This window comes from Chaetodon auriga, chromosome 19 (genome assembly GCF_051107435.1).
Source record: "Chaetodon auriga isolate fChaAug3 chromosome 19, fChaAug3.hap1, whole genome shotgun sequence".
NCBI classification, from domain to species: domain Eukaryota; kingdom Metazoa; phylum Chordata; class Actinopteri; order Chaetodontiformes; family Chaetodontidae; genus Chaetodon; species Chaetodon auriga.
The window spans coordinates 8,425,440-8,450,476 of NC_135092.1; the positions used below are offsets into that span (position 1 = coordinate 8,425,440).

A 25,037-nucleotide genomic window follows, 5' to 3' on the forward strand; every position below is an offset into this window, starting at 1 on the left:
TTCTTTGAATGCACCACGGCTAAGTACGGGGTTAAATCTGCTAGTCATTCCAGGTAGTCATGCTGACCTCTTGCATCCAATTAGGGTTGAGTGGGCTGCACGAGGTGACAGGTTTTGTTTCATCCGTGTCGAGTTCAGAGCTGCAAAACCACTTAGCATTGTTGTCAAGTTAAAAATATCAAATCAGATGTATTCAGTGGGAAAAATGCCAAGAAACCCAGCTCCTTTATGCAGACTTGTTTGTCAGCTTGTTGTCTCCCTGCCGCCTTGCAAAGCTTCATTCAGAAACTGAGATGACGGTAGTTTCAGCTAAAATATGTCAATTAGGTTCCCCATGTCTTCTTCATGGAGAGAGCTATTGCAGCTGAGAGTAATGCACAAATAAATAGCAAGAAATGCAAGGAAATCATCTATGATACATCACTATATCCACCAAAAAAAGACAAACGGACAGAGTAAATTTACAATATTTCTTCATGAACTTAAAGATCAATGAACCTTCCTTCACACAACTGTGCTCAAAAGTAAAATGATCCTCACATCTATTTTTCACCGTAGTTATAAAATTAAAAGCCAACACCTTCATAACAGATGTGAGAAAAATTATATATCATGACTGAAGTAATCTGATTTTAAATTATTTATCTCCAATCCAATTAAAGTCCGGACCTGTAACAGACAGACAGACAGACAGACAGACAGACAGACGGACAGACTCTCTCCTCTCCTGAGCCTCAGCCTCTCTCAGTCTGACTCTTCCCTCTTTCCAATTCATTTAATGCGTCTTGTGCGTCTGAATCTCAGTACTTTGTTTATTCTGATGATGCAACATGACATATGCCTTGCTGCGAGCCAAACATCCCAACGGGAAGACTAAATTCTCGAACTTGAACTCAATTACAGTTACGGCGAAAACAGAATCCTGGTGTAATTAAGATGCATTATACCTGGTTGTCAGCAGTAGCCTAAAGCTTCTGCGGGCTTGTGTCCTCGTTTCAAATCCCCGACTGGCATCGGGGGAAATCTGGCTGGGGAAAGCAAATGAGTAACGCTCTCAACTCCCACATGGGCAATAGTCAAGCTGCCCTCAAGCAAGGCCCTTAACCCCCAATTTCCTTGTTGCAGCTGCTGAGCGAGCAACAATTTGCATTCGCTAACTCTATATGCAAATATCATCTGTCATTCACGTCCAAAAATAAATCTGTCAAGATCGGATATAAACTTTTCAGCTTTAAATGAGTGGCATTAAACTTTAGCTTCAGGTCTCTGTGAGTTAATAAAAGTGTGTACACATACTGTTAGTGTTCAAAGCATTGCTGCAGGCATGGACTTCCCTGTATGTAACCTTATAGTCCTGAGCTGTCAGTATGAAAGCATGGCAGTGGCCTGTGTGGAATCTGGATATCTGTCTACGTGTGTGTCCCCTCTGTCTGCGTATTTCCTGTACGAGCGTGTGTACTTGAGTGTCCGTGGGTGCCGGTGTGACGGTGTGTAAGGTCCGCATGCCCATATTTCTGATGTTCCTAGATCTGACCGTCAATGTGTGTGTGTGTGTGTGTGTTTGCGAAGTTGGCATTTCTTGACAGAGGAACTCTATCCGCCTCCACGGAGTCCTTTCAACGCCCGCCACCACACACACAAACACACATCACACGTCCCACTGCTGACACACGCATGTCACCACGGCAACTGGATACAGCCAAAGACATGCTACTGACAGAGGGGCAGAGACCACCATACGGGCAGGCCAGAGGTTCTCAACATGGGGTTCAGGGCAGCTGGTGGGAATGCTAGTTGAAACATGAATTTTCCAACCATATTGTTGAAATCAAATGCAACAAATAGAAGCACTTCACTGATTCAAGGGACTGAAGCTCACATCTCCCATACGGTGGGCCTCGTTCTTACATATGCTAAACAGGTTCAGTATTTCTGTGGCTTATCAAACACGTGGCTCCTATTGTTGATTTGATTTCATTCAGAGCGCTGAGTGCTGAGACCGTCTTCAAAGTGAAGTGGTGTGGGTGGAAAGTTCACGTGAATAAATAGTACAAATTTACAAGATGATGCATATTCACTTGCTTACACGGTTGAGGCGGAAAACAAAGGAGAGCAACGTTTTTGTCTATTTATACGGGAAATGAAATGAGTTTCACGGACCCCTGGCTTGTGAAACTTACTCAGCACAAATCACAAAAGCAGCACAGGAAGCTTAAATTCAACTAGATGGAAAGTGAGGAGCAGCAGAACAAGTGAGCCTCAAAGACACCGACAGAGCGGCCAAGGAAAAGACGTGAACTTACCTCGGACAGGACGAAACGTCAGCACGATCCTCGTCTTCACCCTGTCAGAAACAAACCAAGACTCAGTCAGTGTGTCCACAGGGTCTGAGTTTTAGTTAACAATCTGATCTGAGCACAGTCAGAAAAGCTTTGCCAAAAGTTGGCTCTTCCTATGCTTTAATCAACCCTTACAGGGCTCTCATCTATCTCCGCTGCGTCTTTCATGTCCTCCCCATCTTTTCAACACAGCGGCAAAATCATTCCGCAGCAAACTTTATTCTGTGAAGAGAGTTGAACTTGTGTTGTTCAAACAGTTGGTATATCCCGCTAAAATCTCCAAACCCCCTCAGGGGATTGTGAAATTGAATAAATCTTGTTTAAACTGTTCACACATTTTGTTGGCCTCCAAGCATGTACAGCGTAATGGAAATGGCAACACACCGTAAAGAGATTTTGTACAAATTACGGTTCTTGCATTTTCAAGTAAGAGACACAATTATGTAGTGAAATATCACAAGAGTTTGCTTCTCCTCTTTCATGCCTCTCCGGGCTATCCATCCTCCCAGCGATATCTCTTCAATTATTTTCCTCTTTCTGCTCTCTGTCCCGCTTCCTTTTCCTCATTCTGCAATGGTGTTTATTTAATCAGGCATACAAACAGCGTGTGAGAAGTCAAAGTCTATGCACCCCATAGGCTTCGTCTAGTGCAGTCTTATCGACTCATGTGCATTCGTTTCTCCCCTTCCTCCATCGCTCCGTCTTTCCATCTGCTTTCCATTCTCTCCACCTGCCCATCAGTCTGCAGCCAGGGACAGGTGAGCCTATTACACGCTTCTCACACTGTCTGCTGCACGTACTCACACACGTACACACACACACACACAGAAACCGCACTAGCTCTGCTGCATGGTAACTTGGCGCGCCACGCACATCAGCCATTTCTGCTGTGCTGTAAAACGGCTGTTACCACAGCCACGTCACGCTGCTGATGAAGTGGTCGAGTGTTGAAAAGAGAAGCTGCAAAAAAAATCCAAATACTGGAGAATAGAAGAGCATAGAATAGAGACAAAATAAAACAGTCTGGGCCCTGAATGTGAACTTTAGAGCTTTTAAAGTGAGGAATCACATTTAATGTAGTGGTAGTACAACATAGTTTTTAGATGCTGACAAACCTTTATATTACATATGGAACTTGTGATTCTGTTGCGAAAAATCAAAATATAAACAGCATTCACTGTGAAATGAACTGTGAGTGAATGACATTTTACTGAATTCTTTTGAAGAAAAAGTGGCCCTCTGGCCCTCTAAAGGTTTTAGGTTAAGAGCCAACAAGAAAACGGTTATGTACTCGGGCCTTGAAAGCAATGATCAGCGCACCAGTAGTCAGCTCATTCCAGCGCGCTTCAAAAGCCAGAAATGGTATAAATAGTTTTTCCTTAATATAGATAAGAGGAGAACACGTGTTATGGCCTTATCATGTAAATCCTGTTACAATCACAGCGATTGACTGTCTTGGTAATCTTGTTTGGGCCAGGATTCATCTGTGCACCTTGCAGAAACATGAACTGCAGAGGCTTTATAGACATGTTTCACCACTGTTTGACCTCCTAGCTTCATCCTATGGCGTTCCAGTTGTGTAAAAATTGTTTTCAGGCAACATGTCTCCTTACATTTTCTACCACAGACGAATCTGACCTCATCGGAGTTCGAGATTTTGCTTGTTTTGTTTTCTGTTGCTGTTTTCATGTAGAGTCAAGGCAACCCATCTCAGTTTCTCCAGAGGCATCAGTGGCTGAGAGGCTATTTATTTATTTCAAGACAGCCTGCTAGCCTGTCTGCCTGGCTGAAAGAGAGAGAGAGAGAGAGAGAGAGAGAGAGAGAGAGAGAGAGAGAGAGAGAGAGAAGTTGAAGGTGGGAGAGATTTGCTGATGGAATTGGGGTGATCTGTTGTTATGGGGGTGTTGAAAAGACACCTCGCAGAACATTGCAGAACGTGCTATCATGTGAAACATCACCTCTTAGACGCTCGTGCTCCCCTTGTTTGTTCCTCCTCTATCTGCCTCTTTACTTGTCTCAGATTCTCTTGCTCTTTTTTGTCTCTATGCCTTACTCTGTCTGTGCCTCTCCACACACACACGCACACACAAATGCGCACACACAAATGCACACACACACCTTTCTCCGGCTTTCTCCTTCTTCCAGACCTTGACACCAGCTGTACTTTTCCAATTCAGCAGTTCTTCAACTCTCCAGATGACACACCAAGATTTCACACCAGCTAAGAGCAGGGAAATAATAGCAACACTAAAAAAAAAAAAAAAAAAAAAAAAGCCCAAATAAATAAATAAAAATAACCCAAAACAAAACCAAGCAAATCAGCAAAAACAAATCCCACAGGCTTCTGCGCAGCTCCAGATAGGGAGCTTGACAATATTAGCAGGCCAGACAAAAATTATTTATGTGGAGAGTGAAAGCAAGATTATGCAAGAAAGAAAGACAGAAAGAAAAAAGAAAGACAGAAAAGAAAGAAAGAAAGAAAAGAAAGAAAGAAAGAAAGAAAGAAAAAAGAGGGGGTGCTAAATATACAGTAGCTACTACAGAGAGGGGGATTTAAATAGATGAGATGTGAATGCGATCAGTGAGAGAACAATCTCAGAGATAATTACACACTCAGCATGTGTCTTTTCAACACCCCCATAACAACACATCACCCCTATTCCACAGATACTCCATACTTACCATTACTTTTTAATGATATTCAATCATAACTCTATAGCATTGCAGCGTGGGCGGATTTTCACTTCAGTGGGCAGCCAGATCCTGGTAAAATCTTAAAATAATGGCTGAACATCCTGATTCAGGGGATGTGCATGCTACACACAAGAGATTCAACATCAAAATATTGGGCTACAAGCCAGGATCACAAATTCACTGCATGAACTGGATGTTAATGTGTTCCTTCAGAGACTGGGATGAGGAAAAACTACTCAACATGTTGTCAAATTATGTAAGAATTTAGCTGAGGTGTTAAGTCACATCACGCCCTGCTTAGCTCATAGATCACATTTTCACCTGTTTGATCTTTGACCAACTATTGCAAAACCAGACAACCTGGAGGGCCTTTAATTTGCAACACAAAAGAAAACTGTTAACGTGCCTTCTGTCAAACACCGGATTGCTTTTGTATCCTTTTTACAATATAAGCACATACTGAAACTAAATACTAATTAGAGGATCTTTTAGAATGACTGCGTCCCACTGTTTCTCTGTTATCAAGCTTGCTCAGTAACAGTGACAGACGTGGCAGTTCGCCATGTCTACTGGCCAGACATAATGCACTTTACAAACAGATGTCTTCACAGAATTGCGATTTCTTTTGCAGGGATAAAGGATTACAGCAAAAGGAGGGATTCAAAGCAGACACCAGCCAAAAGCTGGGATTGCATTTATTCATTTTGTCTGTTTCTGTTAGCCTGTCACTTCAGCACCAATAAGCTTTTAGGAGCAAAGTCTATTGTATTCTTCACTTTCCTATTACACGACTGAGGCTGCATGTCGCCTCTTAATCCATCACTTCAGCCCATCTGAGGGACAGAACATGCCACAGCATTGGTCTCACATATACCTTGATTAAGGCGTGACACAAATGTTCCTGATTCCACGCAGAATGATTTCTTTGCTCAGTCACTCGCACATTTGGCTTTTACTCCTAACATCTAGAACAGCCAAAGCGTGAGCTCACTTGAGCGTATAAAAGCATCACCTTGCACAAGCCTAAAAATTAAGGCCGAATATTAAAGGTTAGCCTTGCAGAGTTACTACGATAAACCAATGGGCTAAAAAGAGTCCTTTGTGCACATTGCACAAAATCCAATGTGAATCCAGCCAGCAGTCCCCCAATTCTCCCCTTCTGCTCTGTTTCCCTGCCTGTTCTGTGAAAGCCGGGGCTATTATTAGCAAGCGAAGGGATCAGGTTAAGAAGATGAAGGCTAAAAGAGCATGGAGAGACAGAGACTTTAACTATGGGCATAGTGGGGGGTAAACCCTACATGTTGACCTGCCAGAAGATGTTTACTAACCAAGTGAGCGGGGAAAATTTTGGGAAGCTAAATTAATTACAAGCATCACAGCACAGCATGAATCTAATGGAAGCTGGGATGTCGTGAATTAATTGTTATTTTTTCTTTTTCTTTTTTTTTTTTTTGCAGTTTTGTTTGTGTATTTCCTGCCTGTCTTTAATAAGATAAAATAGAATATTAATGATGCCGACACCTAAAAGAGAACAAGGAGAACAAAGCCGACAGACACTAAAGAGGGAGCAGGGAAAGGTGAGATGGGAATCAGGTAAACTCAAGTGTCGTGACTAAAGAGAGTCCCTCAACCTGTTAAGTTGTTCAAATGAATAGCTGTCCACCTTGAAATGGCATCCAGATAAGGGCTGAACCAGCATCTGTAAAGTTACAGGCACAGATCATCACCACATCTTAATAACAGGTCTCACTTTGAGACAACAAATATAAAAAAAAAAAGCAAACGAGACGGTGAGAAAAAAAAAAAGACATTGTACAGTTGGGATGTCGGAGGTTAAGAGAGCAAACTAGAGGCAAGAAGTTCAGACTCTAAGCCTCATAATCTGCTTCATAACTGTCCTCTGACATCACTGCAGCAGATGCTTTATCTTGGATCCTGTTCCCCTGCCTTTTCTAAAGTAATGGGTGGGGGTCTCTCCGTCATACTGTAAAGTAATGAAAAAAGAGAGGACAATGTGTGTGTGTGTGTGTGTGTGTGTGGGGGGGGGGGGGTAGACTGAGATGGTTTAGTACGGTCATATTCTGTGATATAAAGGCTGAGAGAGAATGAAGAAGGTTGTCAGCTATATACTGCCAAGAACAGAGAAAGGGGAAAAAGCACATATGTCAGGCAGCAAAACAGTTTAAATCCAGCTTTAAAAGAGACGCCAGCTAGTTTCTTATGTAAATGCACCATAAAGTGAATAGATAATGTGTTGATATTATGTTTATGGCCACCTGTGCTTTGCATACATTTCAAGGTTTGCCTTGCTCACAGCGTTAAAACCTGCACAGTGACTGACCTGATGCTAATTAAGTCATCAAGTGGGGAATGAGGTGGCTGAGAGGTGAGATGACACCATTTTAAAGATGCAATTTGCAACAGTTTCATACAAATCCTCCACTGGCAATGGATGACACTTGTCAACAGCAGTCATAGACAAGTTGAGCAAAAGACAGACCCTATAGGCTTTGACTTAAGACTGTTATTCATTCACTTTTTTAAAGATTACAGAGCAAAGTGATTTTGTGGATTCAACTGAGATACTGTTTACAGCTGATGTTGATGTTATCCCTTTGTTTTGGTGATGCATGTTCCCCTGCACGCCTTTCTGTCTTCATCGGGCCAAACATGTGTAAATGTTTCCTCTTTTGTTTCTTTGTGTCAGTCAGTCAGTCATCTCGGTGTATGCAGCGTTCATTGTTGCTCAATTTCTGCTGAACCTCAGGTTGACAGATTCATGGCTACAAAGAGCTGCATTATTTTGTCCTCGTGGTCAACTGTGGTCATGCTCAAGTTAAAGTGGTTTGTTTTTCTTAGATTTTGAAGTTCGGGTAAATAAACCCTTAATTTGCTATGTGTACTGCTCGGTTTCTCACATAGACAGACCGTCATGCAGACAGGAACCAGAGGCTTTACAGACCTATGACCGTCTGTATAGAGGTCAGCGAGGAGGGGTCAGCAATTGGTCAAGGCTTTACCCAATCACGCGTCACTCACACAAGATACACACACAGAAACCCAATTTAATGCAAGCAAGCTGTGGTGCACACTTAAGATATATGATCATCTCTAGTGGCAAGAATGGAGAGAGTAGATATCGAGCTGCACGAGAGAAGAAGAATAGACAGCGCAGTGTTTTCCTGTGGAAAAGACTGACATTTTAACTTCTTACAAGGCAAATATATAATGAGAACAACCCATTTCAGACACCCACAGAAAAGATGACTGTAGGCTACTTCTCATATCTTATTTAGAATTCCCAAAATGCACCTTTGTTCACAATTGACTGACACTGAAACTACCAAACATTGAGTTGAAATGTTTAAATTTCACTTAAATGAGAAAATGATAAAACAAGAAGAGGTGAGATGAGTCCCCCCTCCCCCCCATAAACCATGAACCACCGGTATTTGATCCCCACGAGGAATTCATAGCAGGACATGACAATCAAATGTGCTCAGAAAAGAATCCGCCTGAGCAAAGCAAAATGTAAAATAGGCCAGCCAAACTTCATCCCCGACTCTGAGAGGGTTCATTTAATGTCAGCCTTTGACAGATCAGAGGTGGAATCAGGAAACTATTCTTGTGCTAAGAAAGTCAGGGGGAAAATGTAAATGTCAAGGAAGCTGTCGTTGCTTGTTACTGGGAAAGATCCGACGCACATTACATTTTACCCCATAATACTGCTTTTCTGACAGAATAATGAACTGTTAAGCATAAATCCGATCCAACGCAGACCCTTCCAAAGTGTTTTTTTCATGACACTGAAATAAAGTTTATTATTGACTCGAATAGCTAACCAGTCTTTATCATATGTCATGATTATTTCTGACTTTTTTTTGCAGTGGCCTGATAAATACTGGCGAGGGATGTTGCCGCGAATGAGAAAACTAGTTGCAAAATGTCAAAAGTGATAAAAGCAAGGTTTCATCTTAAAAGCTAAGGGAGAGACAAACACAGAATAGCAAAGAGAGAGTGAAATAATGAACCCTCCAGCCAGTGAGAAGGACAAAGAGAGGAGAGTGGAACCCCAGAGGGATGTTCAGGAGATAGTCCTCTCATCATTGCATCCGTCCACCTCTGCACAACGACATGTAAATGCAGTCAAAGCCGAGGGGAGGGAAGAAGGGGGGGGGAAATAGATAGCGTTCTTGTGGCAGATTGATAACAACTGTCTGACTTAGTTTGAGAGGGGCAGGCAAGGACAGGGGGAGGAAAGGGGGGAGTGATATAAGGTAAAATGAATTGAAAGGCTTTATTTAATAGACAAAGGCGGGAGGGTGGCTGACAGCTTGACAAAGATGGTCATATTTGGTGGAAGATGAAGACAGAGGGAGGAGGGAGTGCTACTGGGAGGGCTAAATGTTGTGTCGCCAGGGTGGGAGGTGGATCGAGCTGGAAGACATTTGACGAAGATTGTTAGGTTTGAGGTAAAAGTGGGTATGTTGATGGGATTTTAGAAGAACTAAACATGATGAAGCTGAATTTCAAGAGATATTTTATATTCAAGTGGCCATTCATAAGAAATTGAGTTGAATAAAACACAAATGCTACACTTGAAGGAATCTAAAGCTAAAAATCTGATGCAAAAGCAAAAGAACGAGGAACACATTTCCCTCTGTTCTCTGAGGTCTGGTGAGGGTAACCAGACATTTGCTTGGGTCAGAGGTATCATTCATGGGCATAGACCAAATTTAGACGATTATATCAGCCTTTCAACCAGCTGCTATGTGATTGGTGTCCTTTATTAAAACGTCAACATGAAGCGCTCTTACTCCTCACTTTAGGATAATGGAGCACGGGCTGGACTGTTAGTAGGGTTTGCTTCTGGTTTTCAACTTGGAAATACATGGTGATCCTCAGATTTCTTCTTAAGGTGTTCGTTAGGTGAAACAAATGTGGCGTCACTCCAATTTTAGATTTGAATCTAGAATGCAAAATGGAAGAACTTCAAGAAGTTCTTAAAAGTTGGCAGTTGAGATGTACACCAACTAAAAAGAAACTAAAAACAGCACTGCTCCTCGTCATCTAAACCAGGATCAACAATTAACCGATTGGTTCAGCTTTAAGTTGCCTGCCTGAGTGGACTGTTGGTGAATTATATCTATCTCCAACCAGAACCTGGGCTCATGTGATTTAAGATGGTCTTACAAGGCTAAAGAGAAGGACTGAGGGCAGCTTGGCAGGATAAAAGCGTGACTAAAGAGTGACGTACAAATTGACTGGCAGGCTGATAAAAAGGCTGTCATCTCTCCTGAGCTGTGAATAAATAACTGGATGGCGGTGTGGTGAGAAAGTGTAAGAGTGAGAAAGACATTGAGAATGAGTGAGGTGGTCTGGCAGCGGTGAAGTGAATTGTCACCTCTTCTGGATTATGTACTGAGAGAGAGGTCAGCGATAAGGAGAAAACAAGAAATAGAGATTGGAAGAGCAAGAAAAGGAGAGGAAATGAGAAAGGAAGAGTCAGATGTGGGCAAAGAGGTAAAAAGCAGGATAGCAAAAGCTGTCTAAGGTGGCCAAAGATGAGAGAGATTGATCGCAAGGCCAAGTGGATGGATACCAAGAAAGATCAAAAGGGCAAGAGGGAAGAAAAGGGAGGGATGAAGGGAGAACAGAGGAGCAAAACAGGACTAAAATGAGCTTAACTTCCGCTCAAAGGGAGGGAGGAAGGCTACCGAGGGATAGAGACAAAGGGGAGGGAGGGCAGAGACTGAGAGACAGCAGAAACAGTGTGAAATTGACATGAAAATGAGGGGATGCTTGGGGAGAAGCCAGCACGCTCTGACACCTTGTGAGGTTTTAGGGTAGGTTGGCTCAGCACGATAAGATAACTGCCGCCTTATCTGTGGCCGTCAGACTGCTTACACACACACACATACACACGCACACACACAAACTGACATCTGAACACCCATGCCTGCTCACACACACACAGTCTCCTTTGGCCAGGGGAAAGCAGACATGGACAAAACACTATTGGAAGATTGGCAGACAGGTGTTTGGGGGCTGTGATTGGAACTGACTCAGATGTCTGTATTTGTGTGGTTTGTGCTTACATCTGTGTGCGGATTGGGGCCCATATGTGTGCATCCTGTACATGTGACAAGGGACAGGGATTAGACTTCTTTTTAAAAGTTTGGTTTCTGTCATATGGTGGTTGCAGCCAAACTTATTTAAAGGTGTGCATGCGTTTGAAAGTTTGTATTCTTGTGCTACATGTGCGCAAATGGAGGTTTCTCTGTGTGAAAAGAGTGAAAAGAAAACATGGAGGAAAGCGAAATCATAAACATAGAGCAGGAGGCATCTATTTGCACCTGTTAACCTTAAAACCTTTAACTTCGTTTCATGTGAGAAGGTTGTTTTTGATTGTTTGGAAGTTACAAACAAAAGAAAACAATCAAGTGTGATGATCATGGTACAAAATCTGTACCATTTCACATTTGTCCTGAGGTAATGAAGTAATATTGCACACATAAGTGGCAATAGCAACATGATCTCTGTTTGTATTGTAAATAGAATGTAAATTTTAATGGCCATAATCATGAGAATCTACTGAAATAGACTCAAATGAAACCCCATATACTATTAGCATACTCGATATCTCCACATCACATGCCATTTACAAACATGCTACAGACATATACTGTGCAAGGAGACAAACAAATACCGTACCCCCGCCGGGGATCAGTGCCGTTTAGATTCATATTATAAAACAAATCAACATCATGATCCACCATCATTACTTTGGCAGGGACTCAGGGACAGAGATTGGATTTTTATAACCTGGTTGCTTTGATGTGAAGGCTGTGAGAGCCAGTCTAACGATTTGACGGTCATCTACAGCCATAAATGTTAATTAACAGCCTTAGCTGCTGGACATTCATTTCCTGCTATAGCCGCAAGGGAGGGCTCATAAAAAAAAGGGTGCATGTGTATGCGGGTATGTCACATGTGTGTGTGTGTGTGTGAGGATATGACTGTGTGCATGTCCTCGTGTGTGTATGTAAGACTCCAGCATCATGTGTGACAATGTGTGAACGTTAGCGTGTTCCAAGGGCATGCGGTGATGACAACTGTCCCAAAGGCTCCTCTGTCCTTTTCTAATACAGCAATAAGCCGTCAGCACAAACCATAACTAGCTGGTCACACCATGACAACATAATAAAACTATATAGGGACAAAGTCAGGTAAAAGTCACACCATGGCCACATATAAGAGGTGTGCGCACACACGCACACGCACACACACACACACACACACACACACACACACACACACACACACACACACGCTACGTCAGGAGATACTGTGACATCACAGCTCTGCGTGGCCACTGTAAGGCATTGGTCATGACATCATTAACAGCAGCACATGACCAAAGTGAGATAAAGGTTGTATTATGACATCATCACACTGCCATACAAGCCAAGTCACTGTGTGATCAGAATTAAGGTATGTGTCACAAAGACATCATTAAAATGTTATATACAACCACTGTGTGGGAGAAGTCAATACATGATGTCATAGGTGGCCAAAGTAAAGTGAATGGGAGCCAATGACATCATAAAAAAAGCTTTATTATTACACTGGTGTGTGAAGGGGAAAATTCAACAATGGAGCTGGGCATGAATCATGTAAAAGAAAAAAATGACATGAAATTATATTATGATGACAAGTAAATTAGTGCTGAAACACTGATTAGTCCATTGACAGAAATGAATCGACAGCAATTATTTCGACAATCAATTTGCCATTTCAGTAATTTACAAAGCCAAAATAGCAAATGTTGCCTGGTCCCAGTTTTTCAAATGTGAGGATTTGCTGCTTCACACCTATATAATCTGCATATTTTTAACGTTTTTGGATGCTTTGATGGACATTTTTCATTATTTTCTGACATTTTAAGGACAAAGCAATTAATCGGAAAAATCGTTGTGTTTCAACCCAGATTTTTTCTTTGTGTCATGTGTATGTTTATGAGTCAGGTGTACAGCAAGGCTGAAACAAATGAATCACCACATCTTGCTGCTATCTTTGGGCTTTGGACTGCTGTCACCTTGGACTCTAGGAATTTGAAATGGGGTATAGTTCCACTAGTTTTGACCTTTTTATAGTCTAAACTAATAAGTGAAAAAATATAGACAGATTTATCAATAATGAAAATAAATATTTGAGTTGCAGCCCAATTACTATTATTAGCTTTCTCATTGCTAATTTCAATACAGTGTTTCAGTGCTTTCCCTTTATTTCAGCACACATCTGTTCTGCACATCAGGCTCACAAACACCTGGCCCAGTGTGACAGGATAATGGTACAATGATCATTTTGCAAGAAGCCTGAGCTGACCACAGTTGCTTCCATGTTGTAAAAAAAATGAAAGCATTATTTTTAATGGCTGTACTTGTTACCACCTGCTTGTGTATTTTCCTGTTTTTTTTTTTTTTTTTTGTTTTTTTTTTACTGTATTCTCACCAGCCCCGTTACTTTCAGCTTCAAGTGTTCTTTGGTGAAGCTGGCTAATTAATGAAGATGAAAACCAAACAAATAAGTGTACCCGTGTTAGCCCTGGCTGTGGAAAACAGAGCTAATGGAGACAAGCCATAACTCTCTGTTTCCATCTCACTGTCGACGCCTCCCATCCTCCTCTCCCTTCTCCCCCATGCCCCATCTATCAATCCATTTATCCATTCTGCCTCATCCTCCCGCTCCTCTCTCTCTCTCTCTCTCTTTCTCCTCTTATCTATCTAAATGTATTGTAGGACACCACCATTTCAGGCTGGTGTAGTACTCTGACCATGAAGATGTTTTACAGGCTACCCCCCCCCCCCGCCCCCCCCGCCCCCCTTCTCCTCCTCTTCAACCCCCCCTTCCCAAAACAGATAGGAGAAAAGCCTCCATGTTGGAGTCACGGTTCAACGGTTTCTAATTATGTGTTCACTGTCGGAGCCTGGTCAGAATATTTCATATAAACCCATGAGAGAGAGATAAGACAGACAGGACGCGATGAAGGAGGGAGGGAAAGACAGGGGGGCTAGAAAGAGACAGATACAGTACAAACAAAGACAGACGGAAAGAGGATGAAGAGAGGCAACGCACACCTTACAGTGTACATAAATAGATGCAGTTAATTTATAGTCTGCATTGTCCACTAATGACAACAGTAAGGCAGAGGGAGAAAGGCAGACACAGCAAGGAAGAAGGATGTGTTGAAGTATGAAAGCACAGTTTGATATTAACATGATACTGTCATAACATTTGGTTATTCCTATCTGCCAAAAAATTCTGACTTTATCAGTTATGGTTGGACTTTTACCTGAGGAGCCTGAAAACGATGCACTTGTACCTTGAGAGCAATCATGTGCCGCTAATCAGTGTTTTCCTGCACATGCTACCAGTGTTAAGTTAAGGCTAGCTTTGGTCAGTGGTGCACACTCACAAATGTTCACCAAAGACAATTTGACAAGAAGCATTTTGCAGATTAGCACGTCCATTGATCGCATCAATTCTATTGGAATTCATGTATTTGGCTGTTTTAAAGTTTAAAACTACATTAATCTTGGCAATTTTGACTATCTGACTGGCTCATTTCTTTCAGATGATAGACCAAAACTGTAACTAACGTCCAGCTGCAGATTCTAAGGAATCTTCCTCCACAGCATTCACTCTACCCACTTTGCATACATGGCCTTTCCCAAACTCTAACCCGCTGCTTTTCCATCACACAAAATAAGGTTACAATCGCTCCAGACTTTGCCTTCTGGTTATCATACAATAATTAGGAAGACTTCTTGACATTGTAAGTACAGTTTAATGTGCCACACACATATACCCTCAGGAAGAAGAGCACATACACACAGTGGCTCTTCTCAGGGCTCTTAAATGACTGGTGTCATTAATGTTGGTGTGCGGTTGCCAGCTGTAATATTTCCTGTGGTCATTAGACCATCTGGTGGCCTGACTCCTCTCATATCTCTATCTGTCTCTCTCGTCTATCCCTGCTTGTCTGCCGTCTTGTGCTGCTCAGCCCTCTCGCGCTCTGTTTCTCTACATGTCTCAGTGTTTCTCCGTCCCTTTTAGCCTCGATTTCGTGTTTTGTGTCCCTTATGCATGCACGCTTTCCGTCAGCCATACTGATTTAAAAAAGAAAAGATTTTCATTCACTTTCATCCACTTGCAGCCCCTCACAGCCTATTGCCCCTGGCCACTTCATCCATCTCTCTGTAATGGAAACCCATTGATGTATGCAACCATTCAGGTGCTCCTGTATATTAATTGGAGAGATCTGGAGCCTCATTTATGGATGAGTCGACTTCCCTTTAAAATTAATCTTCAATACTGCTGTAATTACAGTATCACTGCCGAACATAACAGAACACAACCAAATACTCAGGATTTTAAAAAGATGTCATGCATTTGACTGTTTATATAGACCAGGATTGATGAAAAAAAAGCATTATTCCTATCATTTAATATATAAAACATGGTGGTCAACACATAGGAGATATATTCATGTGGTAAGAGCAGAAGAGCCAGAGAGAGTTTGCTTTCTCAAAATGAGGTGTTTCAAAAAAAAAAAAAAAAAAAAAAAAAAGCACAGGTGTACCGTCGAAGTGACTTCTATTGCATACTGATTTCCCTTTGCTTAAAATTGGTAGAACTCAGGCAAGCCATCACAATAACAGTGCATGTAATTATGCCATTAGTTTAATCATCCCTGGTAGATGTTGTAATGGGAGCAGTCCCATTTAATGTACAGTTCCATGATTAACTGAGGTCTGAAGTCACTCGTGTGCAAACAAAAAGAGCCTGCTATATCTTAGCAACACGGAGGCGTGAGTGAACAATGCAAACCCACATGCATATAAATACATTATCACAGAGGTATCTTAAGAACTGGCTCTCTGTCAACGCCTGAATCTCTCTCCTTGCTTGTTATGTTTCTGTTGATCAATAACCTCTCAATATATTTCACTCTCATCCAGTAACGCACTGCGCCTGCAGCTTAAAAGCTCAATTTGTAAAAACACCATTTGTTCAAGCGGCAATACACACATACAGTAAGATTCTGTGAAAACACAAAGACAGTTCAGTTGAGAGGTACATTTTACTCAAATTTGGGTAAATGCAGCAAAGAAAATCAATAGCATCAATACAATACAGCGTAACAGTCCTGCCTGGCTGAATAGCGTGTTGTAAAGAAGTCTTTCAGAGGCTTTTCTTTGCATTTCAGTTCATATTCTAAATGAAATTCTGCTCTTCCCCGCAGAAAAGACCAGCCGCTCTCCTCTTATTACTCTTTCTCTGTCCTTCTCGGCTCGCCTGTCTACCTGTGTCCCACCGCGTGTGCGAAGCCAAAACCCGATTGCCTCGCTTTCATGCTGCTGATGGCTGCTCTGCTACATTTTTAATGACTGTGTGCACATGTAGCAGTATGATAATCTCCAACAACTTTCAAAAATAATTACCCTTTCCTTTGTATAGGGAAATAGAACTGGATTTTTAGAAGTGAGAGGAGATGTATTTTCTTTTAAAGTGATATTATTCACTGGCTTTTTTTTTTTTTTTGTCAGCGGTAGAGCATGATGTGTTTTGATCTGACTGCTTGACATTACAGCCTATGTTTAGCTGTGATAAATGAAACTATACAATGTTGCCTTTAGCATTTTGATAACAAGACTGCTGTCAATATCTGGAAGTTTGAATTTCCATGTTTTCATTTCCTAAACTGTCCAACTCAATCAATCCCAAGAGTTCTTATGACTGCTATTGACACGTGTGGAAAAAGCCCAATAACCTAAGTCAAAAGAACCAAAAATAACTATAATAAAACTGCCAGGAGAGAGTGCTTTTGCAATGTAGACACTTCACTATCACAGCTTTCCTCCAAGTGGGCAGCTCAGATCCTCAAATGTAGTGATATCCGTGCAAAAACGAGAACAAGATTGCATAGAAAGACGACAGAAAGACCATGTATGTTTAAGTCTGCAGCACTTGCATCAACAGAGAGGGCAATTTGTTCAGACTGTGGGCAGGAAAATTGTTCCTCCCTTTTGCTTTCATCACTAAAATCTATAGTGGACAAAAGGGAGTGTAATCTTCATCTACAGTCCATTCTGACTGAGACAGCAGTGAGAATCACGTCTGTCTGCCTCAGTCGGGTCTGAATGCGACAGAGTGCCCATGCTTTTTAATTCCCTTTTCACCGGGGGGGAAGGACTAGGCAGTCTTCCAGTCTTATAGAAAGTATTGGATCGTGTTTTAAGTAAATAAATAAATAAAATAGCAACAAGCAGTAGATCAAAATGCTTGCAAATTCAGTCAGTTACTTTCAAACCAAATCTTAGACTTTAGATTTTCCCATTGCAGTGTACATTCCATCAAGATTTAACGGTCAAACAACGAAAAATGAAATGAAAAGGTTATTTATGATCTAGTGTGACCTCAGCAGACTGCAATTTGCGTGAAATGAAAGCTATTCCTGGTGGGTTAGTCATGCCATACTTTCATGCCTGAACTGTCAACTGAGCACAAATGCTTGTTTTTAGAAGCATCCTACGTGTCCATGGTTTTAAAGGCACTGACACAAGGGAGCTGAGGCTGATAAGGGTCTGCTGCCTTGCTTACGGGCACCTCTGTAGTCAGTCTGGATGGATATGAGAATGTATATCCCCTTCGAACGCAAGCCACGAAAATGTTTTACTTTTATCCAAATCATCATTCACGCTGCAATTAAACATTTCCAGCGTGATGCCTTGTGGAAATTAAATGGAATGAAAGGCTCAAATCAGTAGAATCCACAAAATGTCAGCCTTTCATTAACTGATGAAAACAGGCTTGTTTTTAGCTTAATTGCATATTTTATGTGCTATGCTGTGTGTTTTGAAAGGACTTCATAAGCACACGAGGAGCGTTTTCTGAACAGGGGACGTTCCCATTCCTCAGCTCACGTGGACACATGAATAATACATTTTAAAGTTGAGTTACGTTGGTTTGAAATGACTATGGCTGAATGCTACCACACTAAGAGTAACTTCAACTTAAATAGATACATCATCTGCCCTTGACAGCGTATTTACAATACCATATATTCATAGAGTACTATACATTTGTGCCTTGCACCTCTGCACCTCCAAGACAAGACTATCCAGTCCAGACTGCCTTCTATTCCTCTTAGAAGAAGGCTGCCTGGACTCTCTATAATAAAGCTGTCAGTGCCTCATGGCAGGGAGTGCACTGCTTTTAAAGGGAATTAGAGGAGCTGATTTGATTGTCCATGATTGATGCCGGCCTCTCACACACCCACTGATAATGTATTCCTTCTAAACACACTCTGTTTCCTGATGTGCCACAGGTGCATTCCTTCTTTTCCTTAAATAATGAAAACACTTCCCTACGTCTCACGTGTAGGTTTTTGTCTAATGAGATCGGGAGGACTCAAGGAACGGGGAAATATATGAGAGCGCAGCCCGTTATGCCCTTGAAACCCCATTTAAAGCCAACTCTACATATTGCAGCATGGTACTGAAAGCTCCCAAACAGGAAGCAGACTTAAAGTACTTGCATTTGCATTTAAAATGAGAGACTCATAACTGCTTCCTTGACCACTAAATTACCACATTTTTTTTTCTTTTTTCTTTTTTTTTTTACCTCGAGAAGTCGGGATGCTACATGCAGTTTAGAAGTTCATACAACAAAAGCGATTTGGAGTCAGACATCTTTGGGTACAATGCAAGCTCAGTCTGCCTATGCTGCTGCAGGCGGGGACTACAGAGCGGGTGTGTGTCTGTAAGTTAATGCGTGTGCTGTATTGTGGGAATCGTATCCCAAATGGGAGTGTCACAGCCCCCTGAGAATCCCTTATGCCTGTCTTTTGAGCATAAAGCCTCTTGCATATAAAAAAAAAATACTGGAAGAGCTAAGTCAAGGACAGCCCCGAGCACAAAGTGGGAATCATTGTCAGATAAAAATGTGTGTTTTTCTTCCAATAACATTCATAATCCTCCCCGACTGAGGTTATCGGTGGTGTATTTGCGTGTGTGCGTGTGTACATACATCATATTGGAACAAGGCTATCGTGTACTGTACATCAAAAGGAAATCGCTGGAGCCTCGGGTGCTTTAGCAGTCTAATGTGAACATTGTCAACCTATTGAAAGCAGACTGTGCTTAACATTTCACTTTTTTATTTCATCGTTCATTTCAAAAGGTCTTCCCTAATGCAATTTTTACCCATTTTTCCTGTTCTTTTTCCTGTCGCTTGTTGCACAAATTATCTTAACATAGCAGTGCTGAAACAAGACTGGCTTGTCTCATAGAGGAGCTAAGCTAGTCATGTGTTGTGACCAGGAATGTTGAGTCAGTTGATATTGTTCAGCTCGTAACACATTCCGGGCGATATGGACATTCGGGGAGGAGGGATGATGTGCCGATCTTTTGAAGATTTAGGATTCACACTTAGCCAATTAAATTCTCAGCCGTAAGCTTCGCCGGCAGCCATTTATCAGTGAAATGAAGTCACAGCAACAGCCACTCATGAACTCTGACTCAGCAGAATTCTTACATCTCGGTGACGTGTTCATAAGCTCTGGTATTAAAACTACAGCGCTGAAGATTTGGGATTATTTTAAACTAATTAACACCATCCCAGCCTGTCAGGATGGAGTGCATGTAGAGGCCATGCAGCTATTTAGGAATCATCCCTTCGAGGATATGCTTCACTGTGAATACGGTCGTCATGTTTTGCTTTTCTGGGTAAAAGTCTACCTCGCTAACCAACTCCGGTCACATCTCATCTTTTCGGTAGCTCAGCCCCCCGCTGTTTAATTATATTAGTCTCTGAATATGATGGGAGACATGTTAGGTCCTCAGTCTATTTATCTAAATTTTAAGTGGGATCATTTCTTACAGAATTCCACCATGTAACCGTAGCTTTGCTCCTCAGCACACAGACAGCACACATTCAGAAATGCACAGCATATGCTGTGTAACTACCATCCAGGCTCTCCAGTCTTAAAAACTCAATTTTCTGATTATTATAACATAATTGTGGCAGTTAATAGGCATTCTCATATTTCATTTAGGTTTTTTGGAAAAAAAAAAATATGCTAGTTTGAGGCCATATTACTTCTAAGTAGGCAATTAAAACAAATTGCTTCAAGTAATGGAGAAATATGGCCACTTATGATAAGTTCCATATGGACTTTTTTCCTACATTTCTGTCCTTTTGAGCTACCAGTCAATGGATTTATGTAATAGTGCAAGGTCTGAATTACGCCACGGACACACGCAAATGTAAATGGAAATACCAGTGTGGTACATTCATACCAGTGCACAAAGCCACATATTCTATAACGTAGCACACACATGAATGTGTAAAGGGAGCACGAACACAGAGACATGCACACGCATACACACACACACAGACGGACAGATGTGAAAACACACTGGCATGCACATTCACACAGACGCACGCAACCCGTCAAGCCGAGCATAACCGAGGGGCTTCAATATGGATTTCACACTTGAGCTAAACCTCCTTAACTTTCCTCAACAATATGGACGCCTCAAGCCATGTCACGTCCCCCGACTGCCACTACAAACATTCACTTCTTCTTCTTCACAGACAACATTCTCCCTCTGGTTTTAAACCTCATTTTCGCGCATTGTTTATGGAGGAATATTTTAATGTCATTATGGGGCATCATGTATCTGCTTTAATGGATTGAGACAGGATATGACAGGATATTTTTATGAGCTGCCTTCAGAGCCTGAATGTTGTAAGTATGGACTGACAGCGTCAGCTGGTCTTTTGTTGGTAGGAACATTGTCCTTATCTTACTTTAACAGTAATAGCAAAGTCAACCTGACACTGCCTAATAGAAAAAAAACAACTACACTAAGTGTGTCTCATGTGTACTTATGCAATAAAGAGTCTAAATTGAGATACCGCTGCATGATTTGCCATTATAAACTGATTCCAGCCCTAAATGCGGAGTGAAAAAGCCATGAAATCCAAACAAGACAAGCCAAAATTCTTACTTCTTTGAAAACTCCATTAACAAGACACTATATCTTCCCCAACAACTTCTTTCTTTCTTTTTTTTATTGCTCGCATAAACACACAAGCAATTTGATACTTCCTCAGACTCACAGAGAGACGGAATATGTGGGACCATATAATGTCCATGACCAATAATGCATCAGGAATGTGTTGTGAGGAAATCGAGGAATTTGTCATGGGGAGGGAAAACTGAACGTGTGGCAGGAAATTGACCGACTGTTCAACGTGCCTTCGCAGTGAAATCTAATCCACTGCTCTTCCCCGCGCACACACATACACATTCTCTTTCTCAAAAACACCCTCACACTTTTACGCAAGCATGTATGTGTACATACAAAGTGTGCTTGTCCACCTATTGATGGACTTGCTATGAATTTTCAATTATTATATGCAGCTCTAGTCTGGCAGCCAGAAAAACAGAACATTGTTGTCAAAGCCAAAAAAAAAAAAAAAATACACGCTGAACTCTGTTACACATGCATACACAGACGGAGGCGTCTCATCAACCAAGATAATGTTACTAAAATTGAGGCAGATGAGACTCGTTCTGGTCGTGCCTGTCAGCAATGGCACCGCTGCAGGTGGCTGTTGGGAGCGATCATAGAGCCACAGATGGAGCATGTAAAGGTTGCATCTGGAGGGAGAGGTGGCAGAAGGCTAGCATGACTGCCGCCTCTGGGCTCTCCGCTGATGGGTCTATTGGTTTTCAAATGTGACTTCTCCAGAAAAAACATAATGAACACAGCAGTGGCAGGAATCACCTGAAGGTTGCTGGGCACCATTTTGCATTTTGTATGTTGTGAAGTTTATGAAAATGTGGTTAAAACTGAGGTATCGTTTTGGTGTTGGTCAAGCACTTGATGCTGCGAATTTATAAAATACTATAATGAAAAAAGCAGGGGAGGTGCAAGCAACAGTCTGAACCCTACATTCTATACCCTACATATATATATGATGATGATGATGATGATGATGGTAAAACTGCCCAGCAACAGAAAGGAAATGACAATAGTAACAAGGCAGTAGGAAATAGTCGGAGGACGGCGTCTCCCATGAAATAACAAGGGAAATAAAAATAAATGAAAATACGTATCCCTAATGAGTGGGATCTCAGAGAAACAGATGGTGTGTTCAGCTGGTGTTTGGACCAGGGTTTTTATCCACCAGGCATCAATTTGTTGGCTGTGGAACTGCAGCTCTTCAGGCAGCCAGTTTACATGCTCTGTCCGGCTTGGTTTTTGCCAGGGTTGTGTCCATATTGATAATGTCGGTTTGCTGGAGGACATCGATGCTCCTCCTCTAGCCTGACCTTTAAGGTGGTTTTATCGCATGCCGTGAATGAAAAAAGCACTCCGATTTTTTAATGTAGTATTTGGTTTAGGCATTGAAGGTATGTAAAAGGCTCCAATCGCAGGTGTAAAAACCAGGTTAAAAGACAAACATAGACTTTTACATTGAGCAGAGGCAACACACAGAGAAACCGCAGCACACAAACAAATAACCGAACAACAAAAAGATAGAGACATACACACACGCACAGACACACACACAAACACGCACAGACTGATCGAAGCTGAAGTCATTTAAAGTGTGTGAGGCTATTCTACTTTTTAATCCTTCCTGATAAGGGACTATTTAGAACTGTGCCTCCCAGTCAAAGATAGGTGAGTGGTATCTCTCTCTCTCTCTCTCTCTCTCTCTCGCTCTCTCTCTCTCTCACACACACACACACACACACACACATACACACACATACACACCACACACTGACAGATATGTGCGTGGAGACGGAGAGCTGTCACATTCTACCTGGGGTAAGATCGTGGGAAAAGACAAATGATATCTTAACTGTGGCACACTAGTGTGCGTCCATGTGTGTAGGTGACACACTTGCACGTGTGTCGCTTTGCTGCTGTGTCATCACATGTGACACCACTGTCTCTACAGCTACCATACGCGACAAAGTGTGTGTTTGCACCGATTTTTGCAAACTGATGGCGTGTGAATTTTTTAAAACGTTGCCGCTGCATTTAGTTCACACCTGTGCATGAATTTGTGTGTTTGCTCTTGTGCCGTGTGATATAATGTGTGCGTGCGTGACGGTGCGACTGTTGACTGTGTGTGTCTGATGCCTCCTCAGCCACAGGTGCAGAGAGATGCTGACACTGCTTACAGAGAGAGACAGTGCTAGAGAATGAGTTTATTTATCTTTCTCTGTCTAGTTTTCTCTCTCTCTCACACACACACACACACACACACACACACACACACACACACAGGATCTCAGACAAACAAAAATGCCACAGAGCTGCACAGACATACAAACACTCGCACACACACTCGTACAGGGACTAACATGCTTGCAAAGAGACAAATAAACATGCCTGCACAGAAACACAGAAACACACACACACACACACACACACAAACACACACACATCTGGGATGAGTATGGGACCTTAGGCACCTTGCCAAGGTAAATAGAGGAAATTGCCAGCCTTGACATTTTTGTGTGTTGCGCGAGGCTTCTCAAGGTGACAGCTTTCACTGGGTGTTAGTGGGAGATGAGGATTGGTGCAGCTTAACAATCAACACACTGTCATTTACTGTCTGCATGTAAGTGTTTGGAATGTGTGTGTGCGACAGTTCTGTATGTGTGTGTGTGTGAGTTGTGCTAGACAGGGTAGAACATATGCTGTTTCATGCATGGTTTTCCAAAACTGAGCTGAGCGCAAGTCTGTTAAAGGCGAACACCCAAATTGTCCCTCCATCTTTAATGTGTTTGTTTGTTTTACAGTATTGTGGAGTTCAAATTTACAGACATGGTTTAGCGGCATTAAACAAAGCAGTCATCAGTCCATAAATCAAGATCTGAGAGTGTGAAGAGAGAATTGTGTACGACCAAAACAAGCTTCGAGATTGAGGAAGGACAGACTTGTGAATGATGTGTTGAAGATCATGTCTCTGCGTTTAAGCCAGCAGTAAGGCTTCCTTCCTGCCTGCTATCTTCAAAGTTGCACGCTCTCTGTTTTGTATACTTTTGCATCTAAACTGAAAGTGACAGCAGAGTAAAATCGGTTTGATTTGACCTCAAAGTTTGAGGCAAGTAACAATGATTAGGATATATATATATCTGTCTATATATATGTGTGTGTGTGTGTGTGTGTGTGTGTGTGTGTGTGTGTGTGTGTCTACTATAATGTGCATTTGTCTGTAAGTGTGTTGGTGTGTATGCTTTCCACCCTCTCTACCATACAATGCCAGTCTATAGAAGATACCTCTATCTCATTTTGTGTCTGTCGATGTCTTTCAGCAGCACAAAGGAACATAAACCGGTTACGTAAATAATCTGCCTCCATTCACTCCCTGTCTTTTGTGCGCTGCAATGGATCTAGCATGTACATAGTGTGTGTGTGTGTGTGTGTGTGTGTGTGTGTGTGTGTGTGTGTGGATGTGTGTGTGTATGTGCTGGGAAATAATGCCACAGAGCCCGTGTAGATGGTGCCTCTTCTGTCATCTCGACTCCCTTTTGTGTTAAGTTGAATTCATAAAAGTGAATGAGTATTTACAGATGTGTTTGAGAGTAAATATGCAGCTATGACAACAAAAACTAACACACAGCATCTCCTTCTGTCGGACTAACTGGTTGGCTACCACTGCTTCCCGCTACCTCATAAGTCAACAGGCTCCCTTATTTTCTCTGACTGACTTGTTGCAGACCTCAGTGTTCGGACCCAAAATTACCAGTGCGAACAACCAACCTGACAACATTCAACCCAGTTCCTAGCATCCAGGTTTTTTGCATGACGTTGTGCTGTTTGGAATCGCCATCATGTACTTGCATAGGAAAAGACATACAGCTAATATTTACACCAACAACATAACTAAAAGTCGACCTGCCAA

The 25,037-nt window shown here is 41.9% G+C and overlaps 1 protein-coding gene across 1 annotated transcript in view; it reads right to left on the reverse strand.

Annotated features, from left to right (window-relative positions):
* The window catches only part of cntfr (ciliary neurotrophic factor receptor), a 202,143-nt gene that overhangs the window by 166,556 nt on the left and 10,550 nt on the right, over nt 1–25,037 (reverse strand). The window contains exon 2 of the mRNA XM_076758967.1: nt 2,304–2,344. The gene's annotated coding sequence lies outside the window, so the exon portion shown is untranslated. The remainder of the gene's footprint in view (nt 1–2,303; nt 2,345–25,037) is intronic.